Here is a 21,581-nt window from a genome sequence, read left to right as displayed (position 1 = left end):
AGATGGGTAAAAATGATCTATTTTTCACAAATTACAATTCTGATGACTACAAATTTATTATTTACTGGTTAATTTGGTGAGACAGACAGGTGATATCATGATTTGATACCAATTACACCGCTTGACAGAATACTGAACCTTCAAAAGCAATGAGTCTTGTTCTCTCACACAAATTATTCTTTTGAGTACAAATATTAAATCTCAGTCAATACCAGGGAATACAATATTTAAATAATGGATTATAATTTTCCCTTTTTGGGGAATCAAGGGGCGGGGGGGAAGTTGTTTAATAAATAACATGGTTTGCCACTAATAGCAACGATTCTAAGTGGAAGCAAGCTAGCTACTAACTGCGTTCCTTTCTCAAAATGTAACACCTTCTGTTGACATTTCAGTATTTAAGACCTTTAGATTCTGTTCATAGAATCATAGAATTATAGAATCATAGAATCATAAAGGTTGGAAAAGACCTCTAAGATCATCGTGTCCAACCATCAACCCAACACACCATGTCCACTAAACCATGTCCCTAAGGGCCTCATCTACACGTCTTTTAAATACCTCCAGGGATGGTGACTCCACCACTTCCCTGGGCAGCCTGTTCCAAGGCCTGACCACTCTTTCAGTAAAGAAATTTTTCCTAATGTCCAATCTAAACCTCCCTTGGCGCAACTTGAGGCCATTTCCTCTTGTCCTATCGCTAGTTACTTGGGAGAAGAGACCAACACCCACCTCACTACAACCTCCTTCCAGGTAGTTGTAGAGCGCGATGAGGTCTCCCCTCAGCCTCCTCTTCTCCAGGCTAAACAGTCCCAGTTCCCTCAGCCGCTCCTCATAAGACTTGTGCTCCAGGCCCTTCACCAGCTTCGTTGCCTCCTCTGGACACGCTCCAGCAGCTCCATGTCCTTCTTGTAGTGAGGGGCCCAAAACTGAACACAGTATTCGAGGTGCGGCCTCACCAGTGCCGAGTACAGGGGCACGATTACCTCCCTACTCCTGCTGGCCACACTATTCCTAATACAGGCCAGGATGCCGTTGGCCTTCTTGGCCACCTGAGCACACTGCCGGCTCATGTTCAGCCGGCTGTCAATCAGCACCCCCAGGTCCTTTTCCCCTGGGCAGCTTTCCAGCCACTCTTCCCCAAGCCTGTAGGTTGCAGGTTGCCTGGGGTTGTTGTGGCCGAAGTGCAGGACCCGGCACTTGACCTTGTTGAACCTCATACAGTTGGCCTCGGCCCATCGATCCAGCCTGTCCAGGTCCCTCTGCAGAGCCTTCCTACCCTCGAGCAGATCAACACCCAACTTGGTGTCATCTGCAAACTTACTGAGGGAGCACTCGATCCCCTCGTCCAGATTGTTGATAAAGATATTGAACAGTACTGAGCCCTGGGGAACACCGCTCGTGACCGGCCGCCAACTGGGTTTAACTCCGTTCACCACAACTCTCTGGGCTTGGCCGTCCAGCCAGTTTTTTACCCAGCGAAGAGTGCACCTGTCTAGGCCGTGAGCCACCAGCTTCTCTAGGAGAATGCTGTGGGAGACAGTGTCAAAGGCTTTACTGAAGTCCAGGTAGACCACATCCACAGCCTTTCCCTCATCCACTAGGCGGGTCACCTGGTCATAGAAGGAGATCAGGTTGGTCAAGCAGGACCTGCCTTCCATGAACCCGTGCTGGCTGGGCCTGATCCCCTGGTTGTCCCGGACATGGCTCGTGAGCACCCTCAAAACCAACCGCTCCATGATCTTCCCCAGCACTGAGGTCAGGCTGACCGGCCTGTAGTTCCCCGGATCCTCCTTCCGGCCCTTCTTATAGATCGGCGTCACATTGGCGAGCCTCCAGTCGTCCGGGACCTCCTCAGTTAACCAGGACTGCTGGTAAATGATGGAGAGCGGCTCGGCAAGCTCCTCCGCCAGCTCCCTCAGTACCCTCGGGTGGATCCCATCCGGCCCCATAGACTTGTGAACGTCCAGGTGGCGTAGCAGGTCATTAACTGCTTCCTCTTGAATTATGGGGGGTTTATCCTGCTCATCGTCCTTGTCTTCCAGCTCAGGGGGCTGAGTACCCTGAGGATAATTGCTCTGACTATTAAAGACTGAGGCAAAGAAGGCATTAAGTACCTCAGCCTTTTCCTCATCCTTGGTGGCAACGTTCCCCCCCGCATCCAATAGAGGATGGAGATTCTCCTTGGCTCTCCTTTTGTCATTAACATACTTATAAAAGCATTTTTTGTTGTCTCTCACGACAGTGGCCAGGTTGAGTTCTAGCCAGGCTTTTGCCTTTCTAATTTCCTCTCTGCACAACCTAACGAGATCCCTGTACTCTTCCTGAGTTGCCTGCCCCTTCTTCCACAAGTGATAAACTCTTCTTTTTTTCCTGAGTCCCAGTCAGAGTTCCCCGTTCAGCCAGGCCGGTCGCCTTCCCCGCCCGTTCTTCTTGTGGCACATGGGGACAGCCCGCTCCTGCGCCTTTAAGACTTCCTTCTTGAAGAACGTCCAGCTTTCCTGGACCCCTTTGCCCTTCAGGACTGTCTCCCAAGGGACCCTCTTGACCAGTGTCCTGAGCAGGCCAAAGTCCGCCCTCTGGAAGTCCATGGTAGCGGTTTTGCTGGCCCCCCTCCTTACTTCACCAAGTATCGAGAATTCTACCATTTCATGGTCACTAAGCCCAAGCCGGCCTCCGACCACCACATCCCCCACCAGTCCTTCTCTGTTTGTGAACAGCAGGTCAAGCGAGGCATCTCCCCTGGTGGGCTCGCTTACCAGCTGCGTCAGGAAGTTATCTTCCACACACTCCAGGAACCTCCTCGACTGTTTCCTCTCTGCCGTGTGGTATTTCCAGCAGACATCCGGAAAGTTGAAGTCCCCCACGAGAACAAGGGCTAACGACTGGGACACTTCTGCCAGCCTCTGGTAGAATATTTCGTCTGCCTCCTCATCCTGGCTAGGTGGTCTATAACAGACTCCCAGCAGGATATCTGCCTTGTTGGCCTTCGCCCTCATCCTTACCCACAAGCACTCAACCTCGTCATCACTACCATCGAGCTCTAGACAGTCGAAGCACTCCCTAACATACAGGGCTACTCCACCGCCTCTCCTTCCTCGCCTGTCCTTTCTGAAGAGCTTATAGCCATCCATTGCAGCACTCCAGTCGTGAGACTCATCCCACCACGTTTCCGTGATGGCGACTAAGTCATAGCTACCCCGCTGCACAATGGCTTCCAGCTCCTGCTGTTTGCTGCAGGTTTTCATGATATTTCTGCAACAGTAAAGAATCTGTGACTTGATGCAGAATCTTTCTGTGATGTTTCTCACAGTCAAAAGGGGACCCAGAGAAACTCCCTTCCAGCAAGAAATCTTTCCCCAGAAATACAGGACCAATTATGTTTTTTATTTGATTGCCCAGACGATAGTCAAGAAAGAGTGTGTTTTTCTGCTAAGTACTGAAAAAGAGCATGACAATAGTGTCACCTTAATGATTCTATGATTCTATGATTCTAATTGCATTAGCAAGTACAAAACTTTGTTTGCATGCCAGTTAAAGATCGTTTAGGCATACTCACTCTTCTGTTTGGCAGTGGAGGTGCCCAAAAGATGCAAAACACTGCGTCAGATTTTGTCAGTGATTTACATAAGGGCCAGGAATTTTCCACCTTCCACTATGCTCAGTGAACACTACTAGTTATAAACTACACCTTTGTTAATATTTTGTCAAAATCTAACAATCTTAAAAATAAATAATTACGTGGAAGAAACTCACTTAAGCAGTACAAAACACTTTTTTCTCCTGTTCTTTAAGAAGTTCTCTGAAAACAAAATGTGACTTGATTGACTTGTTACCTAAACAATTCCCAGAGTAATTTTTGCAGTTACTTTCTCTTCTTGAGTAGATCACTGCAAATGGTGCAAACAGATATTTCAAAATGTTTTGGGTTTTTGTTTGGTTGGGTGGTGTTTTTTTTTTTACTGGAACACAATTCTTTTACAGCATGAAAAGCTATTAATAAAATTTCAAAATTGCATTTAATGAGTATATCCAGCAATATACTGGATTACAAAGTCCTCTAGTCGTTGCCTCTGTTACAGTGCAGAAATAAAGGACACTGTCAGTAAACTAGCATGCTGAAATAATTGCAGGCAACAGATACCCTGTATCAATAAACTGTATAAAAATTTAAATATTAGAAGAAAGTGTGTTTTCTCTATTTATCACGCTGTATACAAAAGTAATATTGGACAATCTGAAATTATTGCTTGCATTGTACTTCAGAAGAAAGGCTGACAAGCTCCTGCTGAATAGCCTAAGAACCTGTATTCTCAGAGGGATTTATTAAGACTTCTATTCTTCGTTTTAGATTGAGTCTCTTTAATGTAAAATGAGCAATCCTCAGAGGGCCTCAATTGTATTTTGGATTTATAAACTATACCCTTAACAATGTGAATGTTGCTATTTAAGGAACTGAGACTGCATAACACTTGGACAATAGTTTCCCAGAGTCTGCAAAATGCGGACTTACAATAGAGAATATATTTTTCTCATTTATAAACATCTGGACAAACCAGTACGCTGTCTAGATCCCACAGCAAATTAGGTCTGATTTTTAATTAAGTTTGGCATGCATCACAGGGGTACATATGTTCAGCACATGTTTTTACCTTATACATCTTTTGCTCCATTACCTACATTGTTCAAAATGAGTTCTGCTGCTGAACACAAACCGTCCAAATTGCCTTACTGAAAAAATTCGCAAAATGAAAAATAATTCACAGCTTTGACAAAATGGAGCCATGATTTTTCTGAAAGAAAATTCATGGGTTGGGGAAAAATGACTGAACTTGTAAGATTATTATAATTAGTCACCAAACCACATGCACTTTCCAGATTTTGAAACCTCATAAGCTAAGTATACCAAAAACGTGTTAATTTCTCCCTAGTGTTTGAGGATCCATGCAGCTCTTCTCCAGTGAAACTGGAATAATTTTATTGTTCTGAATTTAAAAAAAATCATGTTTTCATATAGTTCTGATGTGGGAAGGACTCAGAATTTAAACCCTGGAGCTCATCAGGTTTGGGAATTACAATTGTAGGTACAATTATAGTGATATGCTCTCCGGGAGAACTTTTGGAAATGAGCTTTATGACCTTGAGTTGCAAAAGGATGGGGATAAATCACAAGTCTTTAAAACTAAGTCTAAAATTACTACTGCACAAATCCTGGCCCGGCTCTGCTCCCCAAGCACACCTGGAGCTGCAGGACAGTATCTCCCAGAGAAGTCTGCTTGGACCCTTACACCAAGCAGATGGGACAACATTTCCAGGACTGCTAAATCTTGCATCCTTACAATACAGATTTGTCTGTGACCATGCGAGTCCAGAAAGGCAGGACTGTACCTGTTATTGGATATGTGAGCTGTCCCTGCCACTAATAGTAAGAGAAGGAAACTAAGACATTGAAGACGAGTACCTGCTGGCACCTTTCACTCCAAAAATCTAGTCCTGCAATAGTCTCATTAGAAACAAAATTTAAATGCCTTGGGAAAGAAAATACAAAGTAATTTATCTACTTAATCAGTCAGGCCTCTCAGAATAATACTTCATGAGTGAAGGAGAAGCCAGTTTGGCAGACTGGAGACTGGAGGTAGCCCCAAAAGTAGATGATCTATTTTTGCCCTCCTCAGCTCTGCTGCCAGATACTCTGCAACCCCAAGGACAGGAATGTTGCCCAGCACGTGATGCCCTAAGCAAGAAGAGAAAAAGACTGGGGATTTACTGTTTGGTGAACCCCATCAGCTACACAGGAGACTGGAAGTGAGTTCTGCTTATGGAGAAAGGAAAAATAGAAGAGATTTGGTGCAAAAGAGTATTCAGCTGATGTGGGAAGGTACTAACCTACCAAGGGACACCACTGAATACAGAAGTGAGATACACAGACGGGTCTTTGTTCTGATGCAGAGTGCACACGTAGGAACACGCACACGAAACAGGAGCTTTGCCATTGTAGGGGTTTTTGCCTAGATTCTTGGTCTTAACCGCAAGTCTACACTCACAACACAGCTATGTTTGGCAGCTGGAGGTTCCTCGTTTTACAGAGAGCAGCCTTTTTAACCCAGTTACAGCTCTTGACCATTCCTCTTGCCCACTCAAGCCCCAAGGAAAGTGAAAACAGTGATTCAGTGGATTTTCACCCCCAGTCACATCCCATAACCTGAAGAGATAGTTCCTTGTTTCTAGGGGAAACAACCAAGGAGACATCTCATAACTACATGGTTTTTAATTGGCACAGCATAAACATAAAACTGGTCAGCACTTAAAGGCATACATCCCGCATGCTTACGCGGTTCCAAAGTTTGCATCTTTTAAAAGTACACGGAGCTTAATGCTAGGTTTTCCCTAGGGCTAAAATGTGCACAGTTTTGCTTTGTTGCTGTCGTATATGATAGTAAAGGTTTGAGCCGAAGGCTTGACAAATTTATGCATTCTGTTAATATATAATTGTCCTAGTTAGCATCTGTGGCCAGGGTGATTTTCTAGAGTTTTCTGTGAAATTAACTTAAGTTTTTCAAACTGCTTTGGATGACTCCATCTCTGGCCTCTTTCCATCAGTGAAGTATCCCCCTTGTTTGCACATAGATGCAGTATACAGCAGGAGACACCAGGACAGGTGTTCCAGAAAGTCCAGTGAGCTTACTTTCCTGACACTTTCTACCTATTTGGGTTAGCAATTTTCTGCTGTCCCGTTATCCCCTTAAAAAATCTTTGTAATTCAGAATAGTGGAGCCTCAGAATAGTGTAAGCCTCTTTGTATGGCATTGAAAATTACAACACTACATATACATGTATTACATGTACCACAATACATATTAAATGTACATTTTGTACCTATATGGATGTACTGCAATTTGTACTAAATGTACCTGTTGTCAGGTGGTCAAATGTCGTATTTTACCACAGATGGAGCATGGTGATGTCAAAAAGAAGCCGAGCTGCTAAGAAAGCTCTGTTTTAGGGGAGCTATGTCCCTTATGTTCTCTACTTCTCATCCTGATCAGATTGGCATAGGATACAGGGGTTTAATTGGCCATTCAGATTGCACTCCAGCGATTTCTAATCAGCTTCTGGCAATGCGCAACACAATATAATCCAGAATGTCTCCTGAGCAAAAGAAAAGCACCCTGTGAAATTGTATCATGGTGAGGTCTCATTTATGACACCTGGTCGTCATCGTGTCACCCCCCAAAACACCTCAACACCACAAACGAACCAGAAAAAGGGCAAACTTTTTGAATTGGAAGGAAGTGGGTAAGAATTGGCAGCAGGCATATAGTGATCTGAATGAAACTGAATCCAATAAAAAACCTGTATAAAAGTATGTCTTGCAAAAACTTCTTTTGTAAATCATGGCCTGAGTTTAAGAAGGAAGAGTACAGGAGGTGGACAACAGGCAAGGAACAGCCAGATCCAAGGGTGAGGCCAGAGGGTAGGGAAGCGGAGATTTGGAGGTTAGAACCTAAGCAGGGAGAAGGGGTCACTTGCAGAACTCAGCAGATTTATGAAGCTTTATGATTTCTGGGAAAGGACAGATGACAAAAAGGATTAGATATTTCTGGAGATAGTTAACATTCAATTCAGAAACTAGCTTTTCTACCAACATTGCCCCAGACAATTGTGTCTCCAACACAATCTGAACTGATGCAACTATTCAGTGAATAACTCTTCATTTTTGTAGTCTTACTTTATAGTAATATGTAATATGAAAACTATTAGCTTGAATAGTGCATGAACAGCCTCTGTAGAAACGGAATACCAAGTAAATACACTATTTCACTGTGTTTCCCAAGAATGAGATTATTTCTTTTCAGCATTCAGTGCAAGAAAAGAATCTTTTTAACCTGCTAAATGAAACTATTTTCACCTCAAGTTAACAGTAATTTGCTTTGTTTGAATCCAGAAGAAGTACAAGAAAATCCTCTCTCTTGTGAAACAAATAAGAAGCTACTTGTTTAACTTTCCTCTTCTGCCCATGCATAAAGTGAAAATCTGAGAAAAAACCACAGAGCAAAACTGGATCTCTATTGAATTGTTTCTCAGACTGTTCTTTTTCATTTGGAAAAGTGCAGAGCTGCCTATTGGGGAGACTCACTGAGAGAAAGAGGGTCTATAAACCACAAAGGCATGCTGCATTTTTGCCTGGCATGACTCAGCTGAGACCCATCTCCTTCAGTGGATCTATTCCGATTTATGCACACAATAGGGAGCAGGGAATCATGAGCAGTTGTAGTTCTCTGCAATTGTTTATCCTTTGCTGTAACTCCTTCTCCATGTTGCATGCTAACCAGAAAGATTTGAAGATACCATGTGTTTCTAAGTAACTTGCATTACTTCGGATAGGGATAGAATTTATTAACATTTCCTCCTTTTCCCATTAGCAGCTTCTTTTTGCAGAAAATGAATGTAAAACTGGATATAAAAGACATTACAAGCAATATTTCATGTGTCCTTTTAGCTGCTTTGAGAAACACAGCTGCTTTAGAGTCTCTTAGGACCACTGCATTTATGCTCCCAGCACTCATCTGACAGATAGTTAATAGATACTTTCAAAGATTCTTTTGATATTTCAGGAATCTATAATAGAAAAGCATAATTGATGCTCACAGTAACTGGTAAAAGATTAAATAATTGTGTAATTGTTTCAAAATTCATGTATTAAATATTTTTCAATGACAAAGACTTAAAATAATAGGGTTTACTTTACCTTATGTTTCATTCATGAGCTTATGATACATACGTATTTACTTCTTAGAGAATGCAAGAATTACTGAGACAGATGTGTTCCCAAGACAGACCACATTTTCTCATGTACTGGTCTACAGTAAACACTCATATAGTCAGGGAGGGGGGGGGTGTTGCTGTTTTGTTTTTTTTTAAACTTTGTAGATTTTTTGAGTCCTTAATGAATGCTGTAAAACTGGTATGAAAATCCCTAGTTGACAAGACTGTTTTGAGGATTAATTAGTGAATGTTTGTAAGATGCTTTGAAGATGAAAGGTGTGATGTAAATGCTAATTATTTATTATTACTATCTTCCTAATCTTGGATAAATTTGGTTGATGTGGGAGTGAGTGATTGATCTTGCTAAACAGAGGTATGCACAGTAGGAGAAGGGCCTTTGCAAGCTTCACATTAATAATTCTCCCTATGAATCTCAGCTCCGTTCTGAATCTCCCCACCTACCCTAACCCTCTGCCTCCACCTGGCTTTGACAGTACCCTTCAGACTAAATTGCTACACAACTGCAATCTCTGGGCCTGATCCAACAACCATGAAATCAAATATTTTTCCATCATTTTCAGTGAACTGGGCAAAAGGTCAAAAAACCAGGCTTTTATGCAGTATTTTAGAAAATACCTAAACGACGAAAACCTGTTTTCTGAAAACTGCCCGTACTTGCTCTCTGCATGATTAGCTTGATACATACTGTCAGGTTTTGTCAGTTGTGTCAGATCATATTCATATCATATAGTTTCCTCTGTGCACAATAATATGATTCTTTGCAGGTCTGTTCAGCTGTGAATCTGTAGCTGTCTGCTGCATTAAATTATGTGCAACTTTAGCATCAGTATACTACATCACATAGGGCAAGACATTTTGGTGCTCAGAGCATGAGAGCGGTTTGGTTCCCACTCCTACAGCACACGAAAAAGTAATCTTGTCCTGCGCCGAAGGCTCTTGGCTCCCACTGCCTTCACAACTCAGCAGAGGCTGCAAGCCATGGCCAGTTACTTTTTATATGCTTACCTCTGTCAGCTGTACCTCAGAAATGTCCCTATACTGGAAGCTGCTCCTCTCAACTTTCTGATTGTGAGGGCGCACCATGGGTAGTCACCTCCATAATGATTGTGAAAGAGGAGGTTTGCTTAGAATTGGGCTTCCTTTGACTTTACAGACCATTCCAGCATAGAAAAAGGTGTTAGTGCCTTAAACCTGATTAAGGATATGATTGCTTAAATAAAAGTGAATGCGTATATGACAACATTTGTCAGATACAGCAGAGTAGGAAAGTATTAAGCAAGAGGACACATGTAGGAATTTCTTACTTGCAAGTACCAGTTCACATCTGTACGTGCCATCAGTGTGCTATAGGCAAGTATCAAGTAGGAGGTAACAGATTTGGATAACTGACATTAAAGCTAGAACAGCTCAGACTAAAATAAAACCTGTGTTGTTATCGGCAATGGCAGTTATCCAAGGACTGTGATATATTCTCTGTCACTCGCCATTTTAAAAGACAGTTTAGATAGTCTGTGTGTTCATCCAAATGAAAGAGTGAATCCCGGGCATTCTTATAGCTGATGTGAAATGAGGAGTCAGGCTCCCTTCACTATCGAAGCATCCAGGAGTGCACAGAGTGAAGTGTAATGCATCGGGTACATTTATTACTCATGATGCCTGTCAAGCAGAGGTGACATTTACCAGGACACAGCTCAATAAATACCAGTCCTCATGGACTATCACAGCATGTCATGCTGCTAAAAACTGAGGTACAACTGAAATCCTTTCTATGGCAGTTGGTGAATTGGCTCAACTGTGAACTGAAGTTTTCTTCCTTGCAGTTTCGCATGGGTTAGCTAGCTCCATTGTGTAAGGGAATAGCACTTGAGCTGCAAAAGACAAAATAAACCAATAGAGAGACTGTTCTGCACCTACAGGTATGACAGATCACATCCATATAAAACTGTACTGGTGCTCTGGGAAGCAGAGAACATGTAGATCCAGATCTAGAAAAGGTTTCTGTGTCCCCAAAGCAAATGTGCTTTTTTTTGTTTGTGACTCCCAAGTGTCACGGTAAATCTTTTGGGATGTTCTAGAGCTGTGGTTCTCAGATTGTGGAGTATTAACAATTACAAATCAAGCAGCAGGGTTTGGGGCCACTGTGTGCGCTTACACTGGGAGGTCTTACAAGAGCAAAATTTGCATTTACAGGTTTTGTTGGCCCCTTTGTAAATCTACTGTGAGCTGTGTGGGTTTTACATCATCAGACCAGGAAGTAATGTAATTACTTTCAGTTCATTTTGTGTTGGTTATTTGTTTTTGATGCTTCTGTCATTAAAGATACATAGCTAGATCACAACAATCATTGAGATGTTTTAAAATCATGTGTAATGAATACATTGGTAACATTGGACTTGATGCTGCACTTAGGGAAGTTAGTATACAGCCACGAAGTTGCTTGAACTCCCATCTCTCTCAGTGAAGGTGTAAGTGCTGAAATGGAGGTAGAACGCACTTAAAGCACCTCTATACCTCCAGAGATCTGGGCCTTAACTTATAACTACATCACACAGTAAAATAGGGTTAGCCTTTTATGAGCTTCCTTTAGTCTGTTATTGCTGTATGGTATAATGCCCTCCGAGAACAGATACAAAAAAGCTACTCCAAATTCTCAGTGGCTGTGGTCAAAGCCAGGTTGCCTTGGCTGTGTATTGTTAGGTTTTAAATGTAGCCTTTATTCATTTGATCAGCAAGATTGCTGTCTGCCATTAATAGAAATGCCATTGACATTGTGAGGCAAGTTTGTCATCAAGTTAATCAGCATTATCTGTCACCATTATATTTTTAGTTTAAAGATATGACAACTGAGGGAAATGACACTGCAAGGACTGAAATATTTGTCTTCAATGCTCCTTAACCTAGTAATATATTATCCTGAAGTGCTGAGGAGGCACATGAATATCAAAGCTTGAGCTTCTATGTACTCAATATTGAATTACTGCCAATCTGGAAAAGATTAATTATTTGAATTTAGAGAGGGACAGCTTTGCTGAACCTATCTGAGTACATTACATATAACCTTTTTCAGCTGTCATAGCAGAGCCCAGATGGACCTTTCTCAGTCTGTTTGAATTCTAAATGAGATTTCTGAGATTAAAGGCCAGTGCCAAGGAAAAGAATTCTGTAGTAAACACTAGTAAGATTGACAGCGCTATGTGGCATCATCTCTAAAATAGCTACCATTCTCAAAAATCATACTAACAGAGGTCCTCCTTAAGCAAAGGAGTTAAGCATTGGGTGTTAAGTATAAGAATAGACTGGTGATCCTTACCTGTGCCCAAAATCCTAGTTATGATAGGGTAAGTATAGCCTGATAGGCCAAACCAGCCCTTCAGACAAAAATTATGCCTCTCTAATCTAGTAACAGTTCTTAGAAAAATTAGTAAGTACTTTCTGATGACTTAGTGAGTACAATTACTGAAATTATTAGAAGTCCCAGTAAAGATACTACAAGATGCTTTAAAGGAAAGTAATCATATGCATCAGAAGCAACATTGTGCTGCAGATTAAAAACTCTATGCACATGGACATGGTGTGCATGGGAGGGGCTCTCTGTGGGAGGAGCGTAGAGGAAGGAAAAAGCAAAACAACAAGGGAGCACATGCAAAAAAGGACTGTTTCCATTTTCCGTGTAAGCATGCAACTAATTCACCTCAGAGGCTGAGTGCCTGCAAAACAGTCTCTAAATCTTTTGCAGAACATCTGTGCTAGAGATGGGCGGACACCGTTCTGAATCAGTACTGCATTTATTAATTTATTTCCCCCGGCAACAAGTTTATCACATATTACTTTCCCCAGAAGGTAAATTATAAGGGCAAAACACATAGGACATGGCAACTGTATGTGAAGAAGTGTCATTATATTTTATTCTATTGCTGGCAAAGCTTCTGGTGAATTCAGCTTGTGTTTATTCAGATTATGTGTTGTATGTGGGTTTGGATGATGGATAGATCCTCCCACAGGGTCTTATAGAAAACACAAACAAAATACTCCACTGAGTATGGAACTGAATTTTACAGGGATTAAATGAATAAAAGGACACAAGATGCAATTTCCCTTCTTCTGATTGAATACTACAGAATGAACTCATCAAATCTCTTTTTTCCCCAGTGCCTGACTGCCTTTATCCCATGTACTGTAGATAAGTACTGCAAAACAGGACAAATGAAGGTACAAAGAGGTATAGGCCATGGGTTTACATCTTTAATATGCATAAATAGACACTTGAAAGAAAAATGTAAACAAGCAGTAAATGTGATAATAATTGGAAAAAACTCAGAAGTCTCTGTAGCCTTTCAAATTGGACTATTAATTATATTTACAATTTTTATGTATTTATTCCAGTTATGTTAAAAGGCCATGCTGCTCCAAAAGGCTTTGCCCTGTCCAGCCTTCCCTGATACCCAAAGTAAAAGCATTTCCTGAAGAAGCAGACAGATTTCATGACATAATATTTATCGCCATGTTTTCTTCTCACTGCTTTCTGTTTTACACGTGTTTTTACCTTTCATATTTGCTTCTATATCCATGTGACTGATCAATGACTATTATCTATCATCTTCTGTATTTTAACAGTACAGTTAGCTATATGCCACAGAGAAGTTTTCTCATAGAGACAGAAGATTAAATTTGAAATAGAGAAAAGAGAAAATAGCAGTTTGATCAAAGAACATTCCTTTATTCAGCTCTTTCACTCTGAGCTATACTCAGAAAGGAACTCACAGCATTCTGCTGATGACAAACAAAAGTTCACAAAATAATAACTTTATTATTGACTTGAAATAGGATGTTTTTAGAAACATTCACAAGTTTTTTTATAGTAATCACAGAAATAATAGGTATCTCCTGGGCAAGTTCCCATACAGTAAGTTATGTCCAACAAGGATATTGACGGAAGTCCCACTGGGGGTCACTGGGAAAAAAGGATGTTTAGTTGAATTTTTTCTCCCAGGGATCTATTTTTAGCAGGGGCTTAATTTAAAATTTTCTTGATTACTTTTTTTTTTAACTGCATTCACCTCCTAGAATAATTTTGACATTTCTTGTTTATATATTTTGATTGAAGAAATTCAAAGTATCTAGTCTGTTTCTGCTTCTGCTGATGGAAACAAGGAAAGTCTCATTCATATAAATGCAAACATGGTTATGTATTGATGTTAAACATATTCTTTTATTCTTGTAAAGGGTACATTATGAATTTCAGTTATGGATAAATTTAAAATTGGTTCATACAGCTACCAATTGACTTCAATGATTGCTTACTTGTTTAACAGAAACAGTCACCCTGTGACGTTTGCCCAGGCCAAAATGTGCTTCTCTTCTCTGTGCTTTGGCAGTGCTTACAATTGAAATTACGTATTGTATATTTTTATATACATGTGATTTTTTTTCACCAAAAGGCTACTGTAAAGACAGTTTTACTGAAATTTCATACACAGCAAGGACATTTTAAGAACAGTAGCCAAAATATGTGTCTGCCATTAATATTACAACATTTTTCAAGATGTGTGAACGTAAAACTTATGAAAAAATAGAGATTAAATCTGATTTTTGGGACATAACGCCATTAAATGTAAACAAGGCATCTTTTATTCAGGAAAATTTCCAGTGATCAGAACAGTCTCTTTCCAGGCCAAAGAAGAAGAGCGCACAAAATGCAGCAGACGTGCACAGAGTACCTTAAAGTGAAGTATCCAGAAACTGCATCTGCAGGTGGTCTGGGAGAAGTAAATATTCTGACCAGTAAATGTGTTGCATCCTTCTCACTGCTCATAAAATGATGCAAATTACATTATATGATTTTGTAATTCATATGTGAGGTTTGACATTTTGAAAACCCCAGTCAGACATGTGGGTTTTGGTGTCATATTTGTTGAAGTATTTTTCTCCTTGTCTTCATGGAATTTATTTCTTTATTTTCACCCTGGAAAACCCCTTTTAAACATGTCTGTCTATCCCTTTACCAATGAAGTAAACTTTGCAGCAGTCAGGATGCTTGATAAACTTCCACCAAAATCAACACTTTCTATTTGCACTTATAAGAAGTGAGACTAGGGCCTTCAGGAGGGTTTTTTTTTAGGTGTTTGCAATACGGTTAACAAGTTGTAAACCTTCTGGGGTTTTGTAGCAATCAGATCTTACTCTGTTTTTAAATATCTTTACTGCCTTTGTTGCTGTGGAAAAAACAGTTAAAAAACTCAGAGGAAATGTTTAATTATAACGAAGGGAAACAGCTGAAACAAAGTAAAGACCAAGTACAAGTGGATAATGCAGGGAAAATGCTTCTCTCTAATTTCCACAATATAATCTTATACTTGGCAAAGTGAAAGACAAAACAGAAAAAAGATGTTTTAGTTGGTATCCCTTGAAGTTACTGTATTACAAACAAATCTTAACCATCTGAACCCTGAGAAGGATCGTAGAATTTGCAGTTTGAAATCTTGAGCTTTCATAAACTGCAGAGATCCACTGAAAAACAATGCACATCCAAACCCACTTCATATAATCCATTTCTTCTTTTGAGAAGGCAGATCATAATGTTCTGATCCAAGGATCTGATTAAAAGTTTACTAAACCTAAGGGAAACTATTTAAAAGATCTCAGCTCAGGCCCTGTAGTTCTTGGCTTGGGCGAGAATAGCAAATTTGCTCTTGGAGCTTATGTCACACCGAGTAACGTGTTACAGATGACAATCTCTTGGTCCACTTAGAAAAAAAGAATCAGTCAATTTTTATGCATTATTGTCACATACAATAGCACTTCAAATTTGAACAATAAACTAACAAAGAACTGGAGCATTTAATATCTGATTCAAATAACTTTACAGATATTTCTTCTTATCTTCTAAAATATCCCTGATCATAGGAATATATACTTATTTTAAAATCCTTTTTTTGTTTCCAAATGTGATTTTAATAATGACTCTTGCCATTTAATCTCAATTTCCTACAAAAATGATAATAGTAAATACTAGTTGTTACACAAGGTGTACCTTTTCCTCTTTTGTTAGTATAAAGCGGAGATGCTGAGAACATCAAAAGGGAACTGTCTCTTGACATCAACAGTGATATCACATCTTTTTCTTGTACAAATATTTCACACTTGATTTAATGATTTACCAGATGGAAGAAAACACACTGACATTTGAAATAATTCTATAATTTCACTATTGTTTTAATGATACCACAAAGCTCCTTCAGAAATATTGCCTAAGATACAGTTCTACTAAGGAGAAGTATAATTCCGTATGCCACCAAACAGTGCAGACTGATATTTTTGCTATGCATGACTGCATCTTTTTCCTGTGTGACTATGTCTTATAAAAGAGGAACTCCACAGTATGTTAGGACATATTAAAATTATGAATGGTATGAAGAGGAATTCTTAAAATCAGTTTCCTTGTTTCTTAAGGCATAAGGTACTTGAATGTACTTCAATGTCTCTCAAAATGTTGCAGATACTGAATCTGAACCCAATGTGGCTATTTCTAATCATATGTGAAAGCTATGAGTAAAGCAATGTAAACTCTATTCAGCTAGTTAATTTGTTTTTTAAACGAATGCTTTATTATCATTCTTTTTCATGAAAATCTACATCCTTACCATACAAAGCATTAATTAAATAATAATGTATTTCAAAATGTTCCCATACTTTATGAACTGTTAATTAAATACAGCGCAGGCTTTGGTTACATATCCTTTTAAGAGTTCCCATTCCCCTGAGTTTAGAGATCACAGAAGGTCACCCTGTTCAACCACGGTCTCCCATGCAACACTGAATAGTGTTGCTATTTTCAGTGAATTCTCCCATTTCTCTGTAAGCTTATTGGAGCTGAAGTTGGCTTGTAAAATGATCATGTGTTAGAGATACAAAAGAATAATTAAATAGCAGTGCATGTTTTCTGGAAATACTCTCTTCTGATATTTAAGTGCGTTACTTTTAGACAGATAGCCAAAATAATTTTAAAAAACAAATTCTATTTAAAAAACAAGAAGTGACACACAGCATTAGAGCATCAATACAGTGGTGGTAAACTTGCACCTGTAATATCATGAGGAGTAAATCCTACCTATTTCCAATAATGGGCAGGTATTCTTTTTAAAACTCATTTATTTTAATACGTTTTCATCTGCCCACAGGCTTTCAGGCAAACAGCCAAGTGAGTCAAAGGGCAGTCTTGCATGTATCAGTTATGATTCAGGGCTTGTTTTCACACAAAAAGATTCATCTGAAGCAGGTAAAGGTGGAATTTGAAGTCAGTTAGCTATGTTACCTTAAATCGCAATGTGTGAATACTTTCATTCAGAATAAGTGATTTAAAACTGAGTAGAGAGGGATTGATGTGGTTTACTTATTCATGTTTAAAAGACTATTCGGATTTTATCTTTCCCAATGGTCCTGTGTAACCATTTTTAAATGTTAGAAAGAGAGCTCAGGATTTGGTCTTGGACTGTGTAGGGGCTGTACTAGCATTGGCACAGGACTGAAAATCCCCATGTTTGGGGCGGTGGGGATGATTTGAAATTGTGCATGCATCTTGAATAGCCTTGCAGGATCCATGTAGTTTCCACTGTTTTTTATGAGTTTGCACCTCCAAATTTTATTTCATCTTATTTATTGTACACTGCCATCAGCTTCCACTGAAGTTAACCCAGCCTCCAAGTCAACAAAGGCATTCATACTTATCTAAAACTATGTTTATTTACAAGATTTCTGAGATGCATCTCAAGGGAGCCTTTTTAGGAGTTACAGATCTAGGTCATATGATCCCATAGATAAGAAAAACACAAACAAACAAAAAAAAAACCAAACCAGAACTGGCAGTCTCATGGTTTCTGCTTGCACAGGATGGTTCATGATCTTTTGTTTGTGAAGGAGATGCTTGGATTTTTCACAGACAATGTATGGAACCACACTGTTCCTCTGGGATATAACTGGTTTATATAATCTTTAGCTATGCTGAACAAGCTTACATCTGTGCTCATGAGAAGTCCCTTATGCCAACGACAGTGGGGGAAATACTGTAAACAAAAGTCTCCCTGGGGAAGCTGTGAAGGTCACAGCACACATGGTATTTCTGACACATGTCATGAAAACTTAAGTTGATACAACTTTCACCTTCCCACTGATACATCTTGTCATTACCACACTATCTTCACTATCTTCAATGTACCACAATTTGCTTCCTTTTTACCTCTCTGCATACAGTCCCTTTGTGATAGCACGGGAGTCCTTCTGTGTCAGAAGGACTTTTTCTATATGGGAAAAGGTTATTTTTTAGTAAGAAAGATGTTATATTCCTGCTGTCTGTCAGTCAGGTACAGTACACAAAAAATATGCTCCTGAAAGGCAGCAAAAACTCCCCTCTATTTTGAAATCTCAGAACATCCTTCATTCCTCTTCAGTCAGAGTAAACTATGTTCAGAGCATTTGGTCTACTTCAGGACTGTTAATCCTAGACTCTCTGTTAGAATACAAGGGAGGATACAGGATGATTTCCTGCCAGCAAATTTATGTGAGTGCCCATTGCTAACCACTATATCAATTATATACCAGAGAAATGTCGATTAATGTTAATGTTCTCACCCTATCTAAATATTATATGGCCTGAATAGTCCATACCACTCTCCTAGAAGTAAGGAAAGAAAAGAAGTGCTATGTTATTCTTCATTTTTCCACAAGTAGCAATAATTGCTCTTCAAACAATATTTCATAATTCTTTTTTTGGACAGAAGCTAAAAATTGTTTTCTTTTTAGAACAAGATTGATTTCATATAAAGGGGACTGGATGCTAATGCAAAGGAGACCAAAAAGAGTCTAATGCAAAGGCACCAAATTAGGGGAGGGCAGGGACACTTATAGAAGCAAAACATCAAAACATGATCCTAGGCCTTCCTTTAATTTGGTGGCAGATTTTTAATACCTTTTTTTCTCAGAAGACCCACGAGGGCTTCCAGCACATAATTTCTTCACTGTAAAACATAGAAACTGTCATTAAATGCAAAATAAGCTCAGTGTTTAACTGATATTTAGGCCAATACTGTCAATGAAAGAATACATGGCTGTGAAGTCCCTTGTGCATTTCTGTTAAAACCAGGAATGGTGGCACCTACATTCCTCGGAAAGAACACTTTTTTTTTTTTTTATCTGGGAGTCTCACATTTAATGGTCTACAACATGTTCCTGCCTCCTCTTCCTGTTCAGTTAAACCACACCCAGCCAATTCATTAATTTTCAGCTGCTATAACATTCTTGGACTTCTGAATATTAGGAGAAAGGCAGCTTTTTACTCTCACCATAGTAGCCTGGCTGACTATGCTGAAACACTCCTTTTCTTCCTGTAAAGAATGTGTGACAGGGACCATGGTTACCCTGCTTTGAAATGACAGGCAAGGAATAGTGTGTTTCGTGATGCTAAAATACACTTTTTCCCCCCTTTTCAATTTTTAATAGGAATGGGATCATGACAGGAGTTCAGTGACGAAGTAAGGGGCAGCTACAAACCTCCTATCACTGCCTTTATATAAATCAGCATAAGCAAACCAGAGGGTAAATCAGATTATTTCTTTTGTGGAGATGTCATCTGTTTATTTCTAACAGATATGGTCCCCCCTTGCGCTTCAGAGCTGACCTAGGGAGGCTGCCTCCAAGGAGAGGGCAGCTACGGTCAGTTAGCCGGATGCCAACTGGTAAAATTGTCTTTTTAAAAGTAATTGACTATGACATTAGACAGCAACTAACCTCTTCAAGTTTCTGGATGTCAAATAAGCAAGCAGGGGGGTTATTTTGCAAGAGGGAGCTCACTGTAGCATTCAGCTAAGCCAAAACAACTCCAGTGAGACAATAAAACCACAGAGAAGATATATTTTCTGTATTAAGTTGTAAGATAATCAAGAGTTTAGCTGTGGAAGTTGCTCCCACATAATTCTTCCATAGCACCTGCTTTTCCCTGATGACTGTATGATACAAGTTAAATACGAGGGGAAAAGCAGCTATTATGTTAAACCGAAAGAAACTCAACCCCTGCATATTTATCATTATGTAGCTCTGACATTCCCCTCCCATACTGTAGAAAGCAGATCCCCAAGACTCACGTTTAGAGAGCCCCGTAGTGGTTTTCATTTATTTTTGTGGAAGTTGCAAGGCAAATAAGCATGGTGCTATGAGAAGAGTCCTCAGGGAGCCCCATTGGTGGAAAAATTTTATCCGGTGATAGCTTGGTTACCATGAATGGAGAGGGAGCAATTCACTTTGCCTCAGTAACAAGAATTAGCTGCTGGAGAAAACCATTCCTTTAAGCAATCTGGATGGACTTTTTCTTTTCTCTGTTTCAGAGTCCTCAAATCTTACATGAGCACCCAGAGAGGCACGTATGCTTCTGACTCATGTGTGAGCTTGAGCTGTCCTGGTTTGCTGGGCTGAAATATCATCAACCCAAGCATTGTGCTTTAATCCTCCAGCCTGAACAGCCTTAAAACCAATTTGAAATGCACTGAAATGACTTTGTAATCTCTGGGAGCATAACTTTAAAGCATGCTAAGAGCTGGCAAAGATGCAAACATGCTAACTCTGTAAAGAACATTAGTAGCACATCTCAAGCACAATTGCATCTGTGTCTCCTCAGTTTGCTTTTCACAGTTAAAGGTCATTAACTGAAATTAGGCCAAAAGAAGACTGCTTGAAAGCAGCAAAACATAGGAGTTATCATATAAATTCTTCTTAAAATCAAGTCAAGTGTTTCAAGTACTTCGAAGTCCTAATTAATGCCTGGTGTAAATGCACCATTTTTCCTTTTCTATGCCAAAACATGTCTTGCTTCATTGCTGTAACCAAACAAAAGAAAATTAATGGCATATCATCAGGAACATGATTTTAAAACAAAATGAATGTCCTCTTGGATTTATTTTGCTTAGTGCTGCTTTTAAGCAACACATTGCCTTTCCTCAAGAAGTTCTGGGCAGGAAAAAATATCCATTTTGGGTTCAGACTCTATATTTTCCCTAGAAGTGTTTTAGTTGCAGTTTGTCAGCTGCATACCATACAGCCCCATTGCATTAGCAGGTGTAGTTGCACCTTCCACAGGTGAAACAGTCTGCCTTCCCTGCAAAGGAGTGCTTCCACAGACTTCAAGTCGGAGGACTTGATTGCTGGTAACTCCAAAGCCAAAGAAACAATAAGGAATCTGACACTGATCCCACACTGTTACTCATCATACCATATTCTGGCAATGTCAGAAGAAGGCACAGTACTAGTTGAGGTGGAGAGCAAAATCAACTTCCAAAAGTGAAAATGGCATACAGTATTTTCATTCTAAATGATCTAGTGATGAGCTGGGTTTTTTAAAATCTCATTCACATGAAATTTTCAGGGACACCAAATTTTAAAAATAACCAACCTCACAACCTCTGCAGAGATTCCCAAAATTCTTCCTTGATTTCATAATGAAGCTGAACTAACATCCCTAGGACTGAATCTTTACCACAGGTGTTGTTGAAAGTGTCCTTAAAAGACTGTATCAGTAATTGCGTGTCTCAATATAATCTCTTTCAAAAAAAACACTTAAGCACAAGAGTATCTTACATACATTGTCCCATCTATTGTGGCACGTTCCTTCTCATACAAAGTCATTCATCTGCTTAAGTGTTTCACAAGTAGGATTTGAATGCCCATGACAATGCTGCAATGAATTTTACCTTCTGCAATAATTCAATTATTTGCATCTAATCGAAGTATTAATTTTTTTTTTCATTTTGTAA

The sequence above is a fragment of the Calonectris borealis genome, chromosome 6, assembly GCF_964195595.1.
Source record: "Calonectris borealis chromosome 6, bCalBor7.hap1.2, whole genome shotgun sequence".
NCBI classification, from domain to species: Eukaryota; Metazoa; Chordata; class Aves; order Procellariiformes; family Procellariidae; genus Calonectris; species Calonectris borealis.
This window is presented reverse-complemented; position numbering follows the sequence as displayed.